A 22,741-nucleotide genomic window follows, 5' to 3' on the forward strand; every position below is an offset into this window, starting at 1 on the left:
CTGGGGTTCACAGAATGGTCCTCGGCCTCCTGGTCCCTGGACTTTCTCTGACCTGCTGTATCCTGCCTTTACTTCCCTCCTCTGTAGACTTGATGATTGTGAAGTCAGTTGCTCTCCTCGACCCTCTCCTCTGTCCCCTGGATTCTCCAGCCTAGCCTATCACCTTCATTTCCCCCAGGCCTGTACCCTGACTGCAGCCAGAGGAGCCACACAACCCTGGGGGCCACCGTGTGCATGGAGTATATGACTGGGTGCTTGGCACTGCCCAGGGCCTTCCTTTTTATTATTTCCCATTCCCTACAGAAGCATTTCCAAACCCACAGTTCTCAGACATTTGCCACTTCTGCATCCCCCCACCCCCTGGCCACACACATCCATCTAAACAAGGTGTGATTGATTCCCGCTCTGACATTTTTTTCAAAGAGATAAATGGTGTTATTAAATAGATAACCCATTATCTTAGAGTTCACTTGTAATGGGATCAGGGAAAGAATGTGACAAAGACAGAGGAGAGAATGTGAGAAGAAGAAAAAGAGGGGAAGAGAAAGCAGCCTTAGTGTGAATTCTCCATCCCCCCAAGCTCCCCTTTGTCCTTCCTGCAGGGTCTGTTGGTCACCCACCATTCAGGGAATCCTGAGCAGACCTGCAGGTGGCCCCTCCCTGGGCGCTGGGTACTGGGACAAGGCTCTGGCTGCGGTGACCACAGGAGGACTCTCCCTCCTTCCTTAGCCCGATCCATTTTAGACTCGAGATGACTGTGGTCAGACTTCATTTTCCACTGCGATTTAATTAACAATTCTCTTGGGTCCAGTTCCCTGGGGCATGTTTGGACTTGTGTTTAGTGGCTAACTTTTGGGGAGCAGTTTTCAGCTCTGCCGACTTCTCTCCATTTTGGACTCAGCACGTAGCCACAGAAATGTGTACTGAGAATCCAGTGCAAGGGAAAGAGCCAGCACATGACTGCCCGAAGAGAGAGTGTTTCCATGTGCAGAGGACCTGGGACAGCGAAGGCCTTTTTCCATCTCCTTGGAGACGTGGGGGTTAGAGAGCTCGGCTCTGTCAGTGAGAGTGGACAGGCCATCTTATGATTCCTCATTAACCAGGCTGATGGGTGTCCATTGTGAATTTGAGAGGTACACATACATTCATTTAAAGCCAGGTGGGTCCTTGCCAATTTGTTAGGATTCACGGCCAGTTGGCAGCAAGACTGAGTCCCCCCAAGGAGAGCCAGAGGGAGCAGAAGGCTTGGCCTGGGCTCTGGCCTGACCCGTGAGTAGTAGCTTTTGTGTATGGAGAGGCAGCATCTGGCACAAATGGGCCTGGGAAAGCCTCGTCCCTCACCATCCAGTTTCCAGTCGTCTGCCAGGGCCTGTAGTTTTCCCCAACGGCAATGTGCACATTTGTTTCTGGTGTTTGTACAGCGCTTGTGTGCACGTGTGCTCTTGGTGCTCAGGCTGCGTCTCCACCGACAGAATTTGGAAGAAACACGCTCTCCTTTTCTCATGTTGCAAGCTTGACCCCAAGACCTGGTATTCTCCCAAAGCCTCCGCCACACAATCTCTTGATCTTCTTCCTGTGCAATGATTTCTCCTGGACTAACCCACGGGCATTTTGATGTCAACAGATTGGAATGTTCCTCTCGTCCCTGGGAAGAGTTTCTTTGGTCTTAATGAGCTCAGAGGTGGGGGAATTCCTAAGAATGGGAGAGCCTGCCTCAAATCACCCCCGGTTATAACTCCCACAAAGGCTGGAGAGAGGAGTCAGGATGTCTCCCTGCAGTGACAGTGAGGGAGGTGGATTCCCTCGTCTCTTCCAAAGGCACGTGAAGCCAGGCAGAAGCACAAGGTGCCTGTGGGCCCAAGTAGGAACTTCAGTGCGAAGGGTTAGGTTGGCACCCTCCTACTTAACCCGCACCGGATCACTGTTCCTCTCGAGCACCTGGAACAGTCAGACCATCAGTCCCACTTGACAGATAAGGAAACTGAGTCTCAGAGAAGTCAGTCACTTTCCCACAGTGACCCGCTGTTCTGGCATGCAGAGCGCGTGCCAGTTAGCTTTGTTGGTTTTAAATTGAGTGATTAAATTGAATGTAAGGTCGTATCAGGCTATGGGAGAAGCACATATATCCTGGGAACTGGGAGCCCTTCTGGCTTAGGCAGTCCTTAAGGCTGGTTTCACTCAATGAATGAGCAGTCCCCCAGTAACTGCGTGGGATTGTTTCCAAGACCCCACTCAGATACCAAAATTATGTCCAGACAAGTTCCATACATAAAATGGCATAGTATTTGCATATAACCTTCATATATTCTCCCATATGCTTTAAATCATCTCTAGATTACTTATAATACCTAATACAATGTAAGTGATATGTAAATGTCATACTCTTGTTTAGGGAATAATGTCAAGGGGAAATTGTGTGCATATTTAGCACAGATGCAATTTTTGTTGTTGCTGTTGAATATCTTCAATCTGTGATATGGGGAGGCAGGTGGAGGGGGTGACCTGTCCTGATATGGCACCAGGAAGCTTCAGTACTGTCCAGGTGAGATTCTGTCAATCGCAGAGTCATTCTTTGGTTGTCAGATTGTCCCCAAACAATGACAACATCTCTATAGCTAATCCTTTAAGCAGTCCTTTTAATTTAAGTGTGGCTGAGTGTGGTGGTACACACTTGCAATCCCATTACTTGGGAGGATGAGACCGGAGGATCGCAGGTTTGTGGCCAGCCTCAGCTACTTAGTGAGTCCCTCTGCACCTTAGTGAGATCTATTTCAAAATAAAGAATAATGTACTACAATTCCATCCATTTCCCTGCAAATGCTGCAATTGTGTTTTTTTTTATGGCTGAGTAAAATTCCATTGTGTACATATCTCACAGTTTTGTAATCCATTCATCTTTTGATGGCTGGTTCCATAGTTTGGCTATGGTGAATTGTGTAGCTATGAACATAGATACACATGCATTAGTTTGGTAGTTTGGCTTCTTATCATTTGGGTAGATACCCAGGAGTGGTATTGCTGGATCAAATGGAAAAATTGTTCCCATTGAGGATTCTCCATACTGTTTTCCAAAGTGGTTGCACTAATTTGCAGTCCACCAACAATGTCTTGAGTTCCCACTTCTCCACATCCTCGCCAGCATCTGTTGTTGTTTGCATTTTGAATGATTGCCATTCTAGTTGGAGTTAGGTGAAATCTCAGGGTAGTTTTGATTTGCATCTCTCTGATCGCCAATGATGTTGAGCATTTTTTCATGCATTTATTGGCCATTTGATTTCTTCTTTCGTGAAGTGTCTATTTAGTTTGCTTGCCCATTTTTTGGTTGGATTATTTGGTTTTTTTTTGGTGTTGAGTTTCTTGAGTTCTCTGTATATTCTAGATATTATTCCTTTGCTAAGCGAGATCAGTCAGTTGCAGAGTAAGAAATCAGATGCTTTCCCTAATATGTGAAAGCTAAGGTGAAATGGGTCATAGGAGGATCTCCAGGTGAAAAAGGAGATTCTGTAGAGGAGCAAATAAGGCAACCTAACTGTGGGGATGGGAGCGGGAAGAGGGAGAATGTTTAAAGTACATGATGTACTTATTCATTGGTAGTCACCCACTAAGCCAAGCATGGGAGGGATGGGTGGGGAGGGAGTCAGCTGGGGACTGGGTGGGGGCTGGCTGGGTGATATGTGCATTTATGTCTACACAAGGTTCTTACCCCTTATGATGCATAAATACAATGCACCAATAAAAATAAAAAAATAAAAAATAAAAATATTTTCCCCTCCAAAATAAAAAAAAAAAAACGAATAAATCTAAATGTGAATGAACTTACCAAGTCCTATTCAATATAGCAGCTAGATGAAGGCAGATATTGTTTCCTCTATACATTTGTTTCTTAAATAAACATGCAATTAAAAAATGGTGTGAATTCAAAGAGAACTAAGACTTGTACTTCATCCTAAATAAGCTTACAGTTTAAAAGGGAAATGAAGTCACTGTAAGGTAGCCTATGAAACTAGCACACAAAAAAATTGAAAGTAGGGTAGAGGAGTTCAGGGAGCAGCTGTTGTAGGAGATGGTATGTGAGGTGAGCCTTTAGGAAAGATGTTAGCCTGCTTGTAATCCCAGCACTTGAGAGGCTGAGACCTGAGGATAGCAGGCTCCCAGCCAGCCTCAGCTACAGAGTGAGGCCTTCTGCAATTTAGTGAGACCCCATTTCAAAGTAAAGAATAAAGATAGGGCTAGGGGTGTAGCTCAGAGGTAGAATGCCCCGAGGTTCAAGCCCCAGCACCATAAACACACACACACACACACACACACACACACACACACACACACACGTTCAGGACTTTGATTAGACAGGGGTGCAGAGGTTACAGGAGAGAGAAGAGAGGAAGCCCTGAGCCATGACATGGAACTGGCACATCTGTTCAGGACAGTCCAGTGGTTTGGTCTGATCTAAGTGCAGGTGTGTGGAGGGGAGGAGAGGAGATAAGCAGGTCCTTGGAGGCTGATTGCAGACGACGACCGACCTTTAACACAAGGCCAGTGAGTGTGCTGTCTTTCCTGGCAGGCAAGGGGGGCCTTTGACAGCTTGAGAACCTGAGAGTGACATGACCCCATCTGCTGTAGGAACAGTGGGCTGCAGCTCCCTGGGGTCAGTCAAGTCAGAGTTAATGGGGTCTGAGCCTCTCAGTGGGAACTGAGAGGAGGAAACAACAGATGCACAGGGTGCTCGACCTTGCAATGTCCTGACAAATGCATCCTTGCTCTTCAAATGCCTTCGGCATCCTGACACAGAACTCCTAAAACTGTTGGAATTTCCTGAGTGATGGGTTGACAGGGGCATCTTTATTGAAAATCCCCTTTCAACTATGCTTGAGTTTATAGAATTGAAGTGATGGCTGGGGGTGTCCAGGTGGCTCAGAACAGGAGCTGGTCACTGAGAGAACCCAGGCGATTAGAGGGCTGGAACTCAATATCGGGAGGCAGAAGGCGAAGGGGTTGAGTTATTCACCAATGGCCAAATATTTAAGCACTCATGCCTGCAGAATGGAGCCTCCCTAAAACCCCAGAAACAATGGGAATCAGAGGGCTTCTGGGTTAACAAACACATCATTGCGCTGAAGGATGGGACGGTGCACGTGGAGAAGGCACGAGAGCTCCGTGCTCCTGTCCCCAAACCTTCCTCTATTTGTCTCTTCCACCTGTGCGTCCATGATGAATAAATCTGTCACGCACATTTGAGTCCATGATATTTAATGGAAAAATGTACTAGTTTCTCTTAGTCTTTGCCCAGGAGTTGAATTTCCAGGCACTCATCAACTATTTACCAAGCACCTACTTTGTGCTGGACCCTGTCTTGGGTGATTGATATCAAATATGAGCAAAAAAACACAGTCTCTGCTATTATTTAATTTTTTATTAACCAATTGGGGAAGTGGAAATTAACAGTCACATCAAATGATGATGAGAATAAATACTCTGATAAAAGGATGTAAGATATACTTTGAACTTTCCCAGCATTCATAGTACATCAGGAGACATCAGGGAACACCACAGGAGGCCTGAGAATCCACAAGGGATTGGAGATGCAGGATTCACACCCAGCCGCTCTGGTCATCCTTGAGGAGGTGGGAGGGGCTGGGCTAGACGTGGGGAAGCAGTGAAGGTTGTGAGGGCTCTTCCTCAGCTGCTCAGCTGCCCAAGCATCCCACATTCTGGTCCTGGGTGTATTTATGGGCTTGATCTTAGCTTTGGAGGTAACTGGAATAATTGAAAGCTTATGCCCTCCTCCTGGAAAACTGGGTTTAGTGCATATGCGACCTGAATTTTAATATTGTTCCTTTTGACTGGAAGCATTTGGAAATGGTCTTTGCCCCCAGTTTTTAAAAGGTGGCATTATTTTATGAACATTTAAACATTGATTAATAAAATTCTGAATCCATTAACTAATGGGAAAATGCCAAACTTTTTTTCCCCGAGTATCCAAGAAAGTAAAATGTAATGAAAACTATCCCTAAAGGTAAGTTAAATTATATAGCCTTTGCTTTTTCTCTCTCCCGATGGTCCCTCCAGATGTTTTCAAATGCAGGACACAGGCCCTTTTTTCTGTTCTCTCCAGGGAAAGAAGAGAGAAGATTTGGCTCAGATATACCAACTTTTAGGAGGAGAGAAAAGCACTGTAGCAGTGAAGGCCTACTGGGAATCCCCATGTGTCTGGTCCATAAATCTGAAGACAGAGGAACTAAAACTCCCTCCATTTCTACCCACGTTTTCTTACTTACCCTTACCCACTCCTCCCAGATCACTGTCAAGAATTCTGCTCTGCTTTTGCAAGGCGGAAATTGGGCTTGTGAAGTCCTAGTCAGCCCTGTAAGGCCGGGGCTGCCATCCTGTCTGTCTGCTGGGAAAGTGGGCCTGGCCTCCACCAGGGAGAGCCAGGCAGGAAGAGCCCGAAAAGCCAGGGCAGACAGGCTGCCATGGCAGAGGGGAGTGTGCTCCCAGGCTCCCCGTCTCTCCTGTGAAAGGAGATCTTGATTTCTCCACTTACCCAGCTCTCCTTCCAGCCAAGTGTTTGAGTCCCAGTGGAAACAGAGGGGCTAGAAAGCTAAGGGGCAGGGTAGACCAGTTAGTCCTTCCTGACCCTGAAGTCACTGTCCTCTGCTCCCTCCATGAAGTGCAGCGGGAATGACCATGGCAGCCAGGGATGTCCCACACACACCGCGCCCCCAGTCCTCCCCCTCCCCAGTGGGCATCAGGCAGTTCAAAGGCTCTTCCACATTTGCCTTCCTATGGGGCCTCGGTTACTACTCTGGCCAGTCATCAGGGTGACCCTAAGGAGCACACAGGGGGCAAGAGCACGTGTGGAGCCTGGCTGGGTCTGGAGGGACCAGAGCCAGTTGCATCCGCTAGGCGACATGTCTGTGCCACCTCCATTGATAGAGCTATGTTATAAAATGTCTGAGGTGTCTTCCTGCAAACTCCCAGGGCTGACCCTAAGTCCTGGACCAGGGCTGGTGAGTAGGCAGAGAAGATAAAGACAATGGGAGGCCAGCGCTATGGTGCACATCTGTAATCCCAGTACTTGGGAGCCTGAGATAGGAGTATCACAGGTTTGAGGCCAGCCTTAGCTCCTCAAGAAGTTAGTCAGACCCTTCTCCAAAATAAAATATAAAAAGGGCTGGGGTATAGCTCAAAAATAGAACACTCTGGGGCTTAATCCCCAGTGACAGAAAGAAAGAGAGACAGACAAGGGGCCAGGGCTGGGGAGAGAGAGGGATGTGAACAAGGAATAATGCAAGCCTGGGCTCTGGTTGCTACTGACCCTGGGAGACTGGGCAAATGAGGAGACAGAAAAGCACGTTGCTTAAGCAGACAAGTTCTGAGCCACGTTCTGGGTTCATCCCAACTCTGTCTTTTACCAGCTGTGTGACCTGGGACAAAGGACTTCTCTGAGCTCTCATGGCTAATTAGCTCCATAGGCTAATGGAGATCATACAAACTTTTCTTTTTTTCTTTTTTCTTTTTTCTTTTTCAGTACTTGGTATGAAACCCAGGGGCATTCCACCTCTGAGTTACACTACCAACCCCAGAAAATATTTTATCTCATCAACTCTTTTTTAATCATATAATTATTCTTTATAAAGATAATACAATCCTTAATGGTTTTGACCAGTCTCTGTGTTGAGAAATGAAAATGAACCAGATAGTGGTACAGTATGGATAGTTCCTACCAGATAAAAATAATTTATTGTAGAGTCTAGAAGGTAACACATCCTACATATTTTGCAGACTGTTATTTTCTCCTCCATCTCCCATTTTTATTTTAGATTTTTGTCTAAGTCAGGTTTAAAAAAACACACACACATAATTCTCAGTGATTTAATTCATCTCAAATTTACTTTTCACAGACACTTCATATCCTATGTGGGTTGGTGAGGGGTGCCACATTTGTTCTCTCTCAGAAATCCAGGGTAATGGGGCCCTTGTCTTATTTCCATGAGGTTTCAGCCTTGGGAAGGAACCGTAGCATCTTGTGCTTCTTACGTTTCCACTAAAGTGATCCTCATCGCTCCCTAAAGTTGCCCTGCTGTATTAAGTTGCACATCATCTTTTCCTAGATATGATTTCCTTATAGTTAGGTCCTTTCACCTTTTCTTGATTTTACTTTTGGAGAAAGCCCAGGAAACAGAATGAACTAATGGTGGTCCTTCCTATCGTTAAACCAAGTGCTTCCTGACCTCACAAGGGATCTTAGCAACACGAGAGGAAGATGCATTTACTCTAAAAGTTGTTCCCGCCTCTTTAATTTTCTAACATACTGTTTCTCCAGATTCTCAGTTTTTTGAAACCCTCAAAGAAAGAAAGATTCATGCTCATTGATTATCAGTGCTATAGTTTGGATAAATGTCCCTCAGAGGCCCACATGTTAAAAGCTGTGGTACTTTTGGGAAGTAGTGAAACCTTTAAGAGGTGGGGCTTATGGAGAGGAAGTGAGATCACTGGGGGTGTGCCCATGAGGAGGGTATTGGGATCCCCCTTTTTTTTTTTCCGGTAGTACTGGGTTTCCTGGAAGCCCTTCTACCTCCGGGCTACACTCCCAGACCTATTTTTATATTTTTATTTGGAAACAGGGTCTCTTAAGCCAGCGCGTCTGGCTTCGAACCAGCGCAATCCTCCTGTCTCCGCCTCCCAAGCGCAGGGATTACAAGCGTGCGCCACCACGCCTGGCTTTTTTTTTTTTTCTTATTTCCTTCAACATACTCTCCCACCATGATGTTCTTCCACCACAGGCCCAGCAATGAAGCCAACCAAACATGCATGGAAAGCTCTGACACCATGAACCAAAGTAAACTGTTAAGTTATTTATCTCAGGTATTTTGTCACCATGACAAAAAGCTGATGACATAATCATTAACTCCAGAAATCTGAGTATGCTTGGCATTTGGTCATCTCCCACACTCAACCCATGCTGCCAACCTGTGGTAGCCAAGGGAACTGGAATGCTTCTAGAGGTCCGACTCTTCTCTTTATTTCTTGTTCATAATCAGGCTATGGAATAAGTCACCTGTTCATAATTTCCTGTTCATAATCAGGCTATGGAATAAGTCACTGTGATGGGAAAACTGGTCATCAGCAAAGCAGATGGGTAACTCAGTCAACAAATAGTTATTGAACGTTACTATGTGTTGGACAGTGAGCCAGTTCTTGTAGGCCACCAGTGTTTCAGGTGGACTTGTGTCTTGGCAAGGGAAGAAAGCACATACAGGGTTCCCCAGAGAGCCATTTGATGCAGTGTGACCCTATCACCTTTCCACTATTATCTACACTGATTCCTAACTCTTTACCCAGGCAGATCAGTCTCCCAGTGGGTCTAGACAGATTCCAAACACACTGTGCTCATTGTTGCAATGAGTGTTCCTACCTTCCCTCTACTAAGAGTGAGAGAAGCTCCCTCTTCTCAGCCTATACAATTCCAACCTGTCTTTGAAGGCAGCTGAAGACATCTATCATTTCTTAGCTGTGAAGTTTCCTAGCACTCTCCTGTATCTTTTTATCTACAGAATCCTATTAAGCATGTGTTATGGTTTAGATATAGAATATCCTCTAGAAAAGCGCATTGTATCGGTGATGCAAAAATGTTGAGAGGTGAAATAATGAATCATGAAGGTTCTGATATCAACAGTGGACAAATCCATTGACAGATTGGTAACTCATATTTATTGGTTAGTAACAAGGAGGAAGGGTGTGGTTGGAGGAGGGAGGTCACTGGGGATATGACCTTGGGAACTATAAATGTCCTTGTCCCTTCTTGTTCTTTCTGTTTTCAGGCTCTATGATCTGAAAAGAGCATCCCTCCCCATACACTGACACAGGACTACTGTGTATGATTCAAAGCAGCCCAAGAACGGAGACCTAGGAAACTGCGAGTCCTAAGAAGCCTTTGGATTCCTCTCTGAGATGCTCTTGTCAGGTACTTTGGTCATAGCAACTGGAAAGCTGACTAAAACAATATGTTTTCTCTATCAGTTGTTAGGATGATATGTTTTATTACTTAACCACCTTAGGGGAAGAGATCTGGTATCTTTATTTAAAGTTTCTGTAAGAAAAAAGATATTGTTTGCTCTTAAGTGAATGTATAAAAAGTGGGTAGCCATTGGAGATAGTCAACCCTGGACAATATTTAGCCTTTCCATAACGGTTGCTTGATAAGCACACATTGAAGAAAAGCAAACATGATCTTGCTTTATTTTGTTTGTTGTTTATAGGGAAAATGGAAAAATAAACTATGGTCATGGTTTTTTTTTCTGGCCTGGCAGATGAGACTTTTCAAGGAAATTCAGATAGTGGTAGAGCAAGAGGAATACAGGAGAGATGACACTAACCATTATTGTGTCAAAAACTGTCCCTTGGAATGCCAGGACATCGACATTTGTCACCCTCTTCTTCAAGTCTTGGGTGGCCCTCAGATCCAGGTAGATTTCTTTCATACCATCACTAGAATACTCAAGATGTGGAAGGGAAAATACAATTCCAACAAAATTAGATACAAAACTGCAGAAAACAAGGGGTTGAAGCAACGTCCACAGAAGGCATCCTCTTGACCTAGATCTCTAAGTGGTTTTGCATCTCATTTCTATTTTTTAGCTCAGAATGGTCCCCTATGCTCCTTCCATATAGGAGGATTTACTGGTTCCTGATCCCATAACTTACTCCTCCTCCTCTCTTTTGTCTTCTGGATTATTTGGGCCTGCTGGAGTTTGGCTGCAATAACATAATTTGTCACTGTCCAACATGTAGTGTTATGTTTGAGCCTTTTCACTGAACAGAATAAATTACTGTCCTGTTTTATTAATGATATAAATGCAGATGGGAAGGCTTATCGAAAACGAGAGATAAGCTACATAGCAAGGGAAAAGACTGAAGGAAAATGCTACTTATAGAAAGATGTCACTTAATTTTCTGATATTCTCCCACTGGTTCAACTGTCCCCTTCCAGGGATCTACCTGCCGGCAATTCACAACTCCCTAAGCAAGAACCCCTCTCATATGTTCGCTGGGTTATAGAGCCCCCTCTTCACTGCTGCGGTCTTCAGGTCCTCAGGGGCAGTGGACAAATGGCCACCTTTGTTCATTGTTTGGAGTGTGGCGATCTCTTCTTCCTAGAGGGCCCTACCTCTTGTTCAATACCCCATTCATCTCCTCCACTGAGTCCACCTCCTTCCACCCCCTGCCTCAGACAGCCCGCTCATGACTTTGCAAAGGAGGCTGGGAGCTGGGAAGCGTCTCACCTTCTAGTTCAGAGGCCAAGCCTTTGCTTCTAATCCTGCACAATCCCTTCTGCTCCAAGTCATACCCTACCCTCATGGTGTTCCAACCTTCTCTCCTCATACCAACCTTCTGTAGACCCTTCTCCCATTTCTTTTGCTTGTTTGTTTTTGTAGTACTAGAGATTGAACCCAGAGTCATTCTTCTCCTTCTCCTTCTCCTTCTCCTTCTCCTTCTCCTTCTCCTTCTCCTTCTCCTTCTCCTCCTCCTCCTCCTCCTCCTCCTCCTCCTCCTCCTCCTCCTCCGCCTCCTCCTCCTCCTTCTCCTCCTCCTCCTTCTTCTTCTTTTGCAGTACTGGGGATGGAACCCAGTAGCATTGTACTTCCGAGCTACACCCTCAGCCCTAAATTTTAGTCTTTTTATTGTTGAAACAGAGTCTCACTGAACTGCGAATGGCTTTGCTAAGTAGCTGAGGCTGTCTGCGAACAGCAATCCTCTGGTGTAAGCCTCCAGACATTCTACTTCTGAGTTACACTCCCAGTCCTATTTCACCTTTTATTTTAAAAGAAGATCTCATCAAGTTGCTGAGGACCTCACCAAGTTGTTGAGGCTGGCTTCAAGCCTGCTATCCTCCTGTCTCAGCCTCCCAAGTACTAGGATTACAGGTATGCACTGCCATTTCTGGCTTCATGTTTCTTTTGGATGAGGCCATTCCCAACTGCAGAGGGAAGGAACAGGTCTATCTTCTGGAAAGTCTTTAAGATGGCTCCTTTACCTTCTATCACTCCTTGCCTAATAAGAATTATAATAATGATCTGAATAACTAACCCCCACACGGCACTTATTATGTGACAGTCACCATGCTAGGCATCTGGTAGGACTTAACTGATTTAATCCTGGCTGAAATTCTCTGGTGTGGCGTGATAGTTAATTTTGTGTTTACTTGGCTGGGCCATGGGGACCAGATAGGCAGTCAGGCATTTTTCTGAATTTTTCTATTTTGGAATGCAATTAGCATTTAAATTGGTGAACTAAGCTATGGTCATAGTACTTGGGAGGCTGAGACAGGAGAATCGCAGGTTCAAGGTCAGCAGTGTCAGGTAACTTAGTGAGACTGTTTCAAAATAAACAATAACATTGGGCTGCAAGAATAGTTCGGAGGTAGGATGTTTCTTGGTTCAATATTTTACACTGCCAATAAACAAGCAAACTAACTAACTGAAATTGGTAGATTTTGCTTCCTGATACGGTGGGCCTCATCCAATCAGTTGGAGACCCGAGTAGACCGCTAGATGAGCTTGTCACACACCATTGTTCTCCCATGCTTCAGCTTCCAGGGCCACCCTGTAGATTTTTTCTTTATTTGACTGCTATTATAATCACCTGAGTCCATTTCTTAAATCTGTTTCTATGTATACATTCATCTTATCGGTTTCCTTTCTCCAGAGAAACTTGATTAATATGCATAATTATTTTTGTGATTATTTCAAGTTATCTGTGTGATCACCAGGCACAGAAAAGTTAGGTAACTTTCCAAGGCCATCGTCAGTACCAGAAAGCAGTGCGGTTGGCTTCTATCGGACTCCTGAGTCTGTGCTCTTCACCCTGAAAATAAGTACATGTGTGTTGTGCTTAGAGTTGTCTGTTCATTCTTCTTGGCATGCCTTTTTAATTGGATGGTTTTTTTTTCCATTTATCAGTCTTGAGAAGACAGAGACCTCCCATCTGGTCAGTGTGTCATATACAGGCCCAGCCTAGACTTTTGACAGGAAAGAGCTTAGGAGAGCTTGGGAGAGTTGCCGATGCATGGATGGTGCTCCCTGTGAGGACAGTGCAGGGTGTCAGCCCTCGACAGCGTCCTCTTTTCTACGTGATCACAGTCTCAAGGCAACTGAGCATGAGCTCGTCATTTCACCACCTGACAAAATTTTAGGCAGTTACGAAGTTTACACTTGGGTTCCCAGAGCACATATTTTATGACAAAAGATACTCAGTAGGTAAGAAAAATTAGATCTTGTGGCTGTGCAGGTTGTGTACATCTGTAATCGCAGAATGTGGGAGGCTGAAACAGGAGGATTGCAGGTTCTGAGGCTAGCCTTAGCAAGACTCTGTTTCAAAAGAAATATAAAAAGACCTGCGGGCATAGCTCAGAAGAGAATGCCCCTGGCTTCAGTCTCCAGTACCAATCATAAAAAAAGTTGGACCTTTAAAGGTCTAAACATATATGCTGTTCTCTCTGTATAACGTAAAATGTAGCATAAATATTAGTCAGAATAATCCTTTCTATTCTAAGAGAAATGAAACCACTCTAGGAAATGGGCTGCCAGGGTTTAAATATAGTTTGCATGTTGTCCGAGTATTCCTGAACTAGATCCAAATCTCCAGCATGGTGTCAGAGATGGTGAGACCTTTAAAGGTAGGGCCTAATGAGAGGTGTTTAGATCATCAGTAATTCAGCTTCAAGGGTTAACATAGGATTAAGAAACCCAGGGAGTTCTGCCACTGAGTCAAACCCCAAGCCCTATTTTGTTTTATTTTATTTTATTTTATTTTATTTTATTTTATTTTACTGGGGATTAAACCCAAGGACATTCTACTCCAGAGCTACATCTCCAGTTCTTTTTAATTTTTTTAAAATAGGATCTTGTTAAGCTACCACATGCCGGCCTAGAACCTGTGATCTCCTGTCTTAGCTTTCCAAGTGCTAGGTTGGTTAGTTCTTGAGAGACGATTGCTACAAAGGCCAAGCCTCTACCTGCCCAGGACTCTGACTTCCTGCCCTGCCACGGGATCTCCCCCTCTGCCATGTACCTTCACCACTGCAACATCACCCACCACGAGCTCCTCATTGATGCTGAGCGGAAGTGGTGCCAGGGAACTTGCAGAACTGTGAGCTAACTGGCCTTCTTTAAAAAAAGAAAGTACCCACCTCAGGTATTTTGTTATAGTTACAGAAAAAGAACTCCTAGGGGAGCCATGCCTTGGTGTCTGAGGAGACCCATCACTGAGGGAGGGTCCTGAAGGAGTAACATTGGTGTCTGCTTTTCAGCCTTGTAAGGGAGCCCCATCTCTTTGAGGTGGAAATGAAAGAGCCGCCTTCCTAACTCAACATGCATGCCTGCTTTTCCTCAAACATTGGCCTAGTGCAATTGTGTTTAAAGCAAACCCTGGATGTAAGTAAACATTTTGCTTTGGAAAACTCTGGAAGCTTTGTGACTTCAACAGTCTATTGGCATCTCTGGTCTTGGCACAATTTGTATTTTCCATAGGTACCATGTGGCGATTTCTACAGGCACTTTTAATTGTTTTATTTTCTGAGGTACATTTTTTTGAACCAATAGGGTAGAGTAGACACCTGGCCGCTAACCAACCCTTACATACACACACACACAAACTCACACACTCACATACACAACACCACACTATTTTCAACCTTTTAGGCCATTGGGCACCAGAGTATTTAAAGTTTTAATGGGCTTAGAGGTGACTCTAGAATCTATCAACATCTGCATTCATCTGTAATTTATGTCTGCCCCTTATTTAGCTGGTTTAGTAAATTATACCTAAGAGTATTCTCTGAGATTTGGCAGCCTGGTGTATAGTTTCACGATTCAGCTATGTTTTTGCCAACTATTTGGCTTTATTTTTTTCTTTTGGATGACATTCTCAAAGACTTAATTTGGAGCTTTGGTCTGGAACACACTTTATCAGACACCTTTTGTGTGCCAGGAGACCCCTTCCATGCTCTGTGAAGGCTAACTTTCCACATGCTAACACATTTATTTCTAAATTGCTTTTAAAGTCACCACGTCTCCAAATAGCAGAAGGTAACATGCGGTGAGTTTTGGGGCCCATCATTCTTGTGGCCTCCTCTCCATGCTCACCACCCTTCTCTGGGTTTTGGCAGAGGGAAAATTCTTCTGGAAGTGGAGAGGTGAGGGTGATGGCGCCTAACCAACCCATAAAATTACTGTCTGCTGCAAAATAAAAGGGCTGAAGTTGTTATGAGGCAGGTGAGAAAATGTTTTGACCTTAATCCATCTGTTCATCTTAACCATGCCCCAAAGATTAAATCAAGGCAATTATGGGGATAATTGATTCCTCTGTCAAGGACGTTGTCATGTGTGTAGATTTGAGGTATTGTGTTTTCACACTTCCAGAAGTAAGATCTATATCTGGTAAACTCAGCTTTAAGCCCATATATGAAGTCCCTGCGGCAATTTGTTTGTAGTTTCACAGAATTTTATTTTCTGGTTGAAGCTGGGACCAGCTTCCGATCCTCTTTCCTTTCATTATAGAGGCTTCGATTTCCAGGCCTGAGCTATTGCCTCTAAATGAGAGAAAGTGTAATTTGTCTCTATTATTAATAATACATAGCAATCATGTAATATGCTAGAAAAACATGATCTTAAGACAAGAGAATTGTGATGGAATAAGAACCTCCACTCTCATCATCAATCTTCTTTTAAGGTCTAGAAGGATTAAAGTCGATCCTGTAACATTTTTTTTATGGGCGGAGAGTAATTTAACCACCTTCACCCTTTGTGCTGGGGGATGGGAATTTAGGTTTAAAAGTTGAAATATAAACTTCCATCCACATTTCCTTCAGGGCTCACATCTCTATTCCATTACGCTTGTGGGTCAACTGAGAAGATCTGAGGCCACAGGTGCAGTGCGCTCTGAAGTGGACCCACACTCAGTGTTGCTGTGCCCAGTAGCTCATTGCTACCTCTCGCTCTTGTATCTCCTGGTGCAGTGATGCTTGACACAAATCCAGTTAGTGCACCCTGGTGGCACAGGCATGGGCCCTGTGTATCTGAGCTCCTTGATTTTCTCTGAATCAGATTTTTTTCTTTTCCACATCTATCCTGGATGGCAAGAGTAGAGAAATCATAACTGAGGGCATTCCAAGATGCTTCCATAAGAGAAAAATGGGTTAAGCACATTGTGTTAAGCACAGTGGGTTTTCCCTCTACTCACTGGACCCCAATCTCTAAGCCTATGCAGAGGCTCCTGTCTCCAAATGTTGGTCTACAGCTTTGCAAGATGAAAGATACCAAATATGGCTTTTGTGCATGATATATCTCCTTCCCTTCCATCCAGGCCTTCTAGGACAAGGGTGTGCAATGGGGAGGCTGGCCCCAGTGGTATTTTTTGTGGCTATAGCTAATGAAAACTTATAATTACTTTGTTAGCAGTACTCACAAACCTCTTATTTTGCTGGGAAGTAAGGAAAAATGTTCAAAGATTAATAGAGACATAAAAAGGGACAGAGGAGTCAGCTGCAAGGAGCCAATCTGGGCCAATTTAAGCATAATAATAAGTAATAGAAGTGGATTATAGCACATTGAATAAAATAAAAACCATGATTTATACTGAGACAGGTAAAACAAACAGAATAAATTCTGGAAATCTATTGTCTAATATAGACCATATAATTGACAATACTGTATTATGTACTTGAAAATTTGCTAAGAAGATAGGTCTTATATTAAGTGCCTAATCAAAAGAGATGTTGTTTAATGATATATATTTTAAAAATTAAAAAGGGCATATTAGACCTGATGAATAAATTTGAGGCAAGAATTGTGGTAATGGTCTCATGGGTACATACTTACCACCAAATTTATCAAATTGTATGTATTGAACATCCACAGATTTTTTTTTTAGTTAATTGTACCTTCATAAATGGTTATCTCACTAAACAACCAAATTAACTCTTGGGTTACCATAAGGTTATAATTTTTGGGACAAAAATAAAAATGAAATCAAAATGAGTAAGTAAACTAATAAAACAAATAGTAAATAGCTGACTAACAATTTTAGAATCAATAAAAATAAGAATATAATGCTATATGATAAGTGTAAAAGAAATTATAGACTTGGGTAAATCCACGATGGAAGCTAAAACTGGTGGACGGAAGTTTGATTAAAGAGTGGGATGCTTTCATGATCTCAAAGTGTCTCCCCACAAATAATTTATTAATTACAGAAGGAAAAACAGGCAGTTTACAGTGGAGAAATCTGGTAGGCACCACCTTATCTGAGTGATCAAAGTCAGTATCACCAATACTAGAACGCGCCTCCCGAGGTGATGCGCTGGGAAGGCTGCGGAATCACTTCGTGACACTTCTGCCCAAATACACGATCTGAACCCAACGACGATGAAGCCGCCATCGATCCTAATGTTCTATAGAGTCACCTGTAGGTAGGGGGTTGATTTTGAGGCACATTGGTAAAATAACTGGCCTGAAATCTTCTGGCCTGGAAAAGTCAACAGCAAAAACAAAGGCTGAGAGAGTGTTCTGACTGAAGAGACCAAGGAGACATGACCACGAAATGCAGAGTGCACCTCTGGATTCAGTCCAGAAGGCAATCAGCTACGCTGTGCATTCTGGGGACATTTGACTAACATTAGAAAATAACTGTAAGATAGAGAAGAGAATTATACCACATTCAAATATCCTTATTTTGCTGGGTGTGGTGGTGTATGCCTGAAATCCCAGTACTTGGGAAGTTGAGAAAGGAGGATTTCAGGTTTGAGGACAGCTTCAGCAATGTAGTGAGACTCTCAGCAACCTAATGAGACTCTGTTTTTTGTTTGTTTGTTTGTTTGTTTGTTTGATGGTACTGGGGTTCCTGGAAACCCTCTACCTCTGTGTTACACTCCCAGACCTATTTTTATACTTTTAAAAATTTGGAAACAGGGTCTCTTAAGCCAGCGCAGCTGGCTTCGAACTGTCTCCGTCTCCCAAGCACTGGGATTACAAGCATGCGTCACCACGCCCAGCTGTGAGACTCTGTTTTAAAATAAAAAATAAACTGGGTGTGGTGGCGCAAGCTTGTAATCCCCACGCTTGGGAGGCAGACACAGGAGGATCGCGCTGGTTCAAAGCCAGCCATGCTGGCTTAAGAGACTCTGTTAGGTATGGGAGTGTAGCCCAGAGGTAGAAGGGTTTCCAGGAACCCCAGTACACCACACACACACACACACACACACACACACACACACACACACCACCACCACCACCACCACCACCACCACCACCAACAACAACAACAACAACTAAATAAAATTAACAATAGCCAGGCATGGTGGCTCACCCTGTAATTCAAGCATTTGGGAGGCTGAGACTGGAGGATCGCGGTTTGCGGACTGCCTCAGCTACTTAGTGAGGCCCTTTGCAACTCAGTGAGACCCATTTTCAAAATAAAGAATAAAAAATAGGGCTGGGGGTGCAGCTCAAAGGTAGAATGCCCCTGAGTTCTATCCTTAGTACTGCAAAATAAAATAAAATAAAATAAAATAAAATAGGGCTAGGGGTGTAGCTCAGAGGTAGAATGCTTTTGGGTTCAACCCCCAGTACCGCAAAAATGAAACAAAACAAATATCCTTATTTTGAAAATTGCATTATTGTTATGTAATTGAATCAAGCATGCAATGAAGTATTAACATGAATGTACATGTTGATTTTGAAGGAACAAATGATATTCAAGTTACTCTCAAATGACTAGAAAATATGTATACATAGAGATATATGTGCGTATAACACACACATATACAAACACAGAGATATATACAGTCATTCCTGGGTTTCCACAGGGTATTGGTTTTAAGTCTCCTCTCTAAATCACTAGCACCAAAATCCTTGAAACACAAGTTCCTTATATAAAATGATGTAGTATTTGCATATAACCTACGTGCATCCTTCTTTATAATGTAAGTAATATCTAGATTATTATTGTTATACTATATTATTTGGAGTAAAATTATAACGTAAGAAAAGCCTGTGCATGTTCAGTTAAAAAAATGATTAAAAATGTATCTGAAGTTGATTGTATCATAGATGCAGAATCCATAGATACAAAAGGCACACACACACACACACACACACACAATACAAACTGGATAAAATAAACATGGATAACTCTTGGCTAAAGGGTGTGTTGGATATAGCTTGTACTATGCTTATAACTTCTAAGTTTGAAATAATTTCAAAATAAAAAGTTACAGAATACATTCATAAGATTAAAGTCCCTGCCACCAAGCAACTTGGGGAACAATCTTATTGCATTCTGCTTTCAATCGACCCTGCTGTTTTTTCTCTTAATTCTGCTTGGCTGTGACAGCCATACTGTGTATTCTTTTCCTTTAAGTATAGGTTGTTGTACAGAGGTCACACAATTTCTGTGTAAGAAAAACAAAAGGTCCCAGCAATAGGGAGGAGAATGTCCTCGACCCCAGGGAGAGTGGGAAAGGATTTCTGCTACTCCAGTGAGATGTGGCTTCTGGACAGCAGAGAGGAGGTGGTGGGAACTCTGTGGTATGGCCATGAGAAGGTCAAGGCCTAACATGTCCAGTGGGGGAGGCCCAGCCATCCCAGAAGCTGCACAGCCCTACAGAGAAACCCCAGGGCTTTTGCTGCGAGTGCCAGCTGGGGCCATCTCGGCAAGGAATCCACTGGCCACGTTACTCTTGGCCACATGACCCAGAAATCCTTGCAGCTACCATTTCTAAAACCTATCACACTCAAGTATAGCATTTGTGCCTTAATTCCAACAACTGTTTCCCCAACCCACCCAGAAATTGTATTGTCACATTTAAAACTCAGCCCCCACAGGCACTGACTGATTTAGGGGCTAATCTGGTAATCATAAAGGATGTACATAGCTGAAATGTAGTTATTGGCTCAGCCTCAGAGCCTGTCATGATAGATTCCCAATTTGTTCATCTCTGTTGGGCAGACACAGACTTCAAGTCCAGATATTGGCAGCAGCTAATATTGGAGGTATTAGTATAAACTGGGGTGAATTAGGGCGATAATTATTTGGGGAGCCAGGGTACAGATTTGCAGCCAGAAAATACGAATGTAAGGGAGCATTTTGAGTCTCAAGAGATTGAAAAAAACAGTCATTTCACCTCCTGGATATTCTTTGTATATTCTTTGTATGGTTTTCCAAAGTTTGCTTCCATTTACATAATGGAAACACTTTTAGGTATCTTTATAGTTAATAATAGTAGTAATAATAGTAATTTATTTCCATTGAACCCCCAGTACATAGTGGACACTGTTATCATGGACATGTTTAATCCTCATTGCTACCTAAGAGATAGGACCACTTTAGGATGAGGATTTGCATTCAGTGTCTGCTTCTCAGTCCATCAACACTTACCTGCCAGTGTTCAGGGGAACCTACCAGAAACAATTCATGAAAAAGCCCATTGATGAGCCCAGGGACTTCGTTGGTACATTAGAGAGTTGCGTATACTCACCTCATTCTCTGCACTTTCTCTGCTGCACAAGTATTAGTCTCCACTTAGCTGTCATATTGTGGCTGAATGCTAATTTTATTTTGGCTAGAGCAGTTTATTTAAAACACATAAGCAAGCATTTCCTTTCTTTTTCTCTTGGTGTGCAAACATTCCACCGCACTATCATCAGCAAAACCTGTTGTTTCCAGAAACACATTTTAAAATAAAAACACATTCTCCTAACCTTAATGGACAAAAATCATGGAAGTTAAAAGTGAAAAATTTAGAGATTAATCATTGAAATAAAAAAGAAACAAAAATCAAACTATTATTTTTCTACAGCTGCCAGAGCAAAGTACCATGAACTTAGTGGCTTATAATGACACCAATTCATTTTTTTTTTTGTAGTGCTGGAGGCCAGAAGTCCAAAAATGAAGGTGTTGCCAGGGCCATAGTCTCTTCCAGGGCTCTAGAATCCTTTCCCCATCTCCTTGCTCATGGTGATTTTGGGCAATCCTTGGTACTCCCTGGTTTGTGGCTGTATCAGTCCAATCTCTGCTTCTCTCTCCACCTGGCCTTCTCCCCCAAACATCTGTGTGTTTGAATTTTCATCCGTATCAAAACATTAGTCATTGGATTAAGACCCACCCCTATCCAGTTTGTCCTTATCTTTCTTATTTTTAAATATATGCTTTCCTTGAGATTACATCTGCAAGCATCCTATTTCAGTTTTCTTTCTTTTTTTTTTTTGTACTAGGATTTGTATCCATGGGATTCCTCTTCCAAGCTATACCTCCACCTTTTTTAATTTTTTATTTTGAAATAGGTCTTGCTAAGTTACTGAGGGTGACCTCAAACATGTGATCCTTCTGTCTCAGCCTCCCAAGTACCGGGATTACAAGCATAGACCACCATGCTTGGCAGGATTCTATTTCTGAATGAGGTCATCATCATAGTTACAAGGGATTAGGATTTTAATATAATTTTAGGGATGGGCGCAATTCATCCCACAATAGAGAAAAACTGTGAGCTAAATTATGTTAAGAGAAAATAGGATTAAACCCTTGGGAGCAACGGGCACTGCCCACTGAGTTCTCTGTTCCTTGTAACTCTGGCTTTTCTTTTCTGGCTCTGAATTTGCAGGTGAAGCAGGTGTAAAGACACCACTGAACCAACTACAGACGCGTCAACCTAAGAGAAAATCGGAGGGAGCTTCTCCAAAGAGTAATGGGTGATGTAATAATGGGCAATAAAGAGGAAGTTGGCAATGGCAGGGTGCTGCAACAGGAACAGCAACAGGATACACGTGGCAGAGTGTGCTCTGGGTGTATTCAGAGAGATCGAGGCAAGGGGACACTCTAAGACAAAAATGAGGATAAATACATCAGATATTTTGGTACAATAATCCTTGGCCATAAAGATTCAAAATGAGAGTGGCATCAGCCCGAGGCTGAACAGACAGTTGCTCGGCAGATGTCCCCAGAGAAGTACCTTCTGTATTCTGGTTGTGGTGACCTCTGTGCAAGCTGTGGTTCTGGCAGTTTGTTGATAGTTACCGTCAGGCAAGGATGCATGAAAACCCTTTCTCCTATTCTCCCAGTTTTATTGTTATTATTATTATTTTTTGGTTAGGGTTGACACGGGTGACTCTAATTTTATCCTGTTTTCACACTTTCATCTGTTCTGGCTCAGTCACCACGACTAGTTATATAACTGGTTTTCCAAAACATAAGCATACCTTCATCCAACAGAAAATGTAGCTCTTAGTTTAGTCACTACCCAGCAGCACTATGTTCCTGGATTTAGGTCTGGAAGGAACTGTGAAGGAGACACATTTATCTAAGGGAGATAATCACCTAAATCCACAGTTTGTATTACGTGAAAGTCCAAAACTGATAGGTGGGTGTTATGGTCAAATACAGAACGTCCCTTGAAGAACATAGTGAAGTCATGAGGGCTGTATATTGTCAGTAGATACATCACTGCAGTGCATTTATCTGGGTGGTAACCTGGGCTGGTGGGGTGAAGTGGAGGAGGCGGGTCCCTGGGGGCATGGCCTTAGGGACTGTGCTTGTGTCTTTGAATCCCCTTACCTGCTGGCTCTCTCAGTCCCCAGCCTCCATGTGAGAGCAAAGCCTCACTCTTCTCCCTCTTTCTACTTCCTGCTACCATGCTCTGAGCTGCAGACCTTGGCCTCACGTGGACTGAACCTGGGATCTCCAAAAATCT

This window comes from Muscardinus avellanarius (assembly GCF_963383645.1).
Source record: "Muscardinus avellanarius genome assembly, chromosome: 6".
Lineage (NCBI taxonomy): Eukaryota > Metazoa > Chordata > Mammalia > Rodentia > Gliridae > Muscardinus > Muscardinus avellanarius.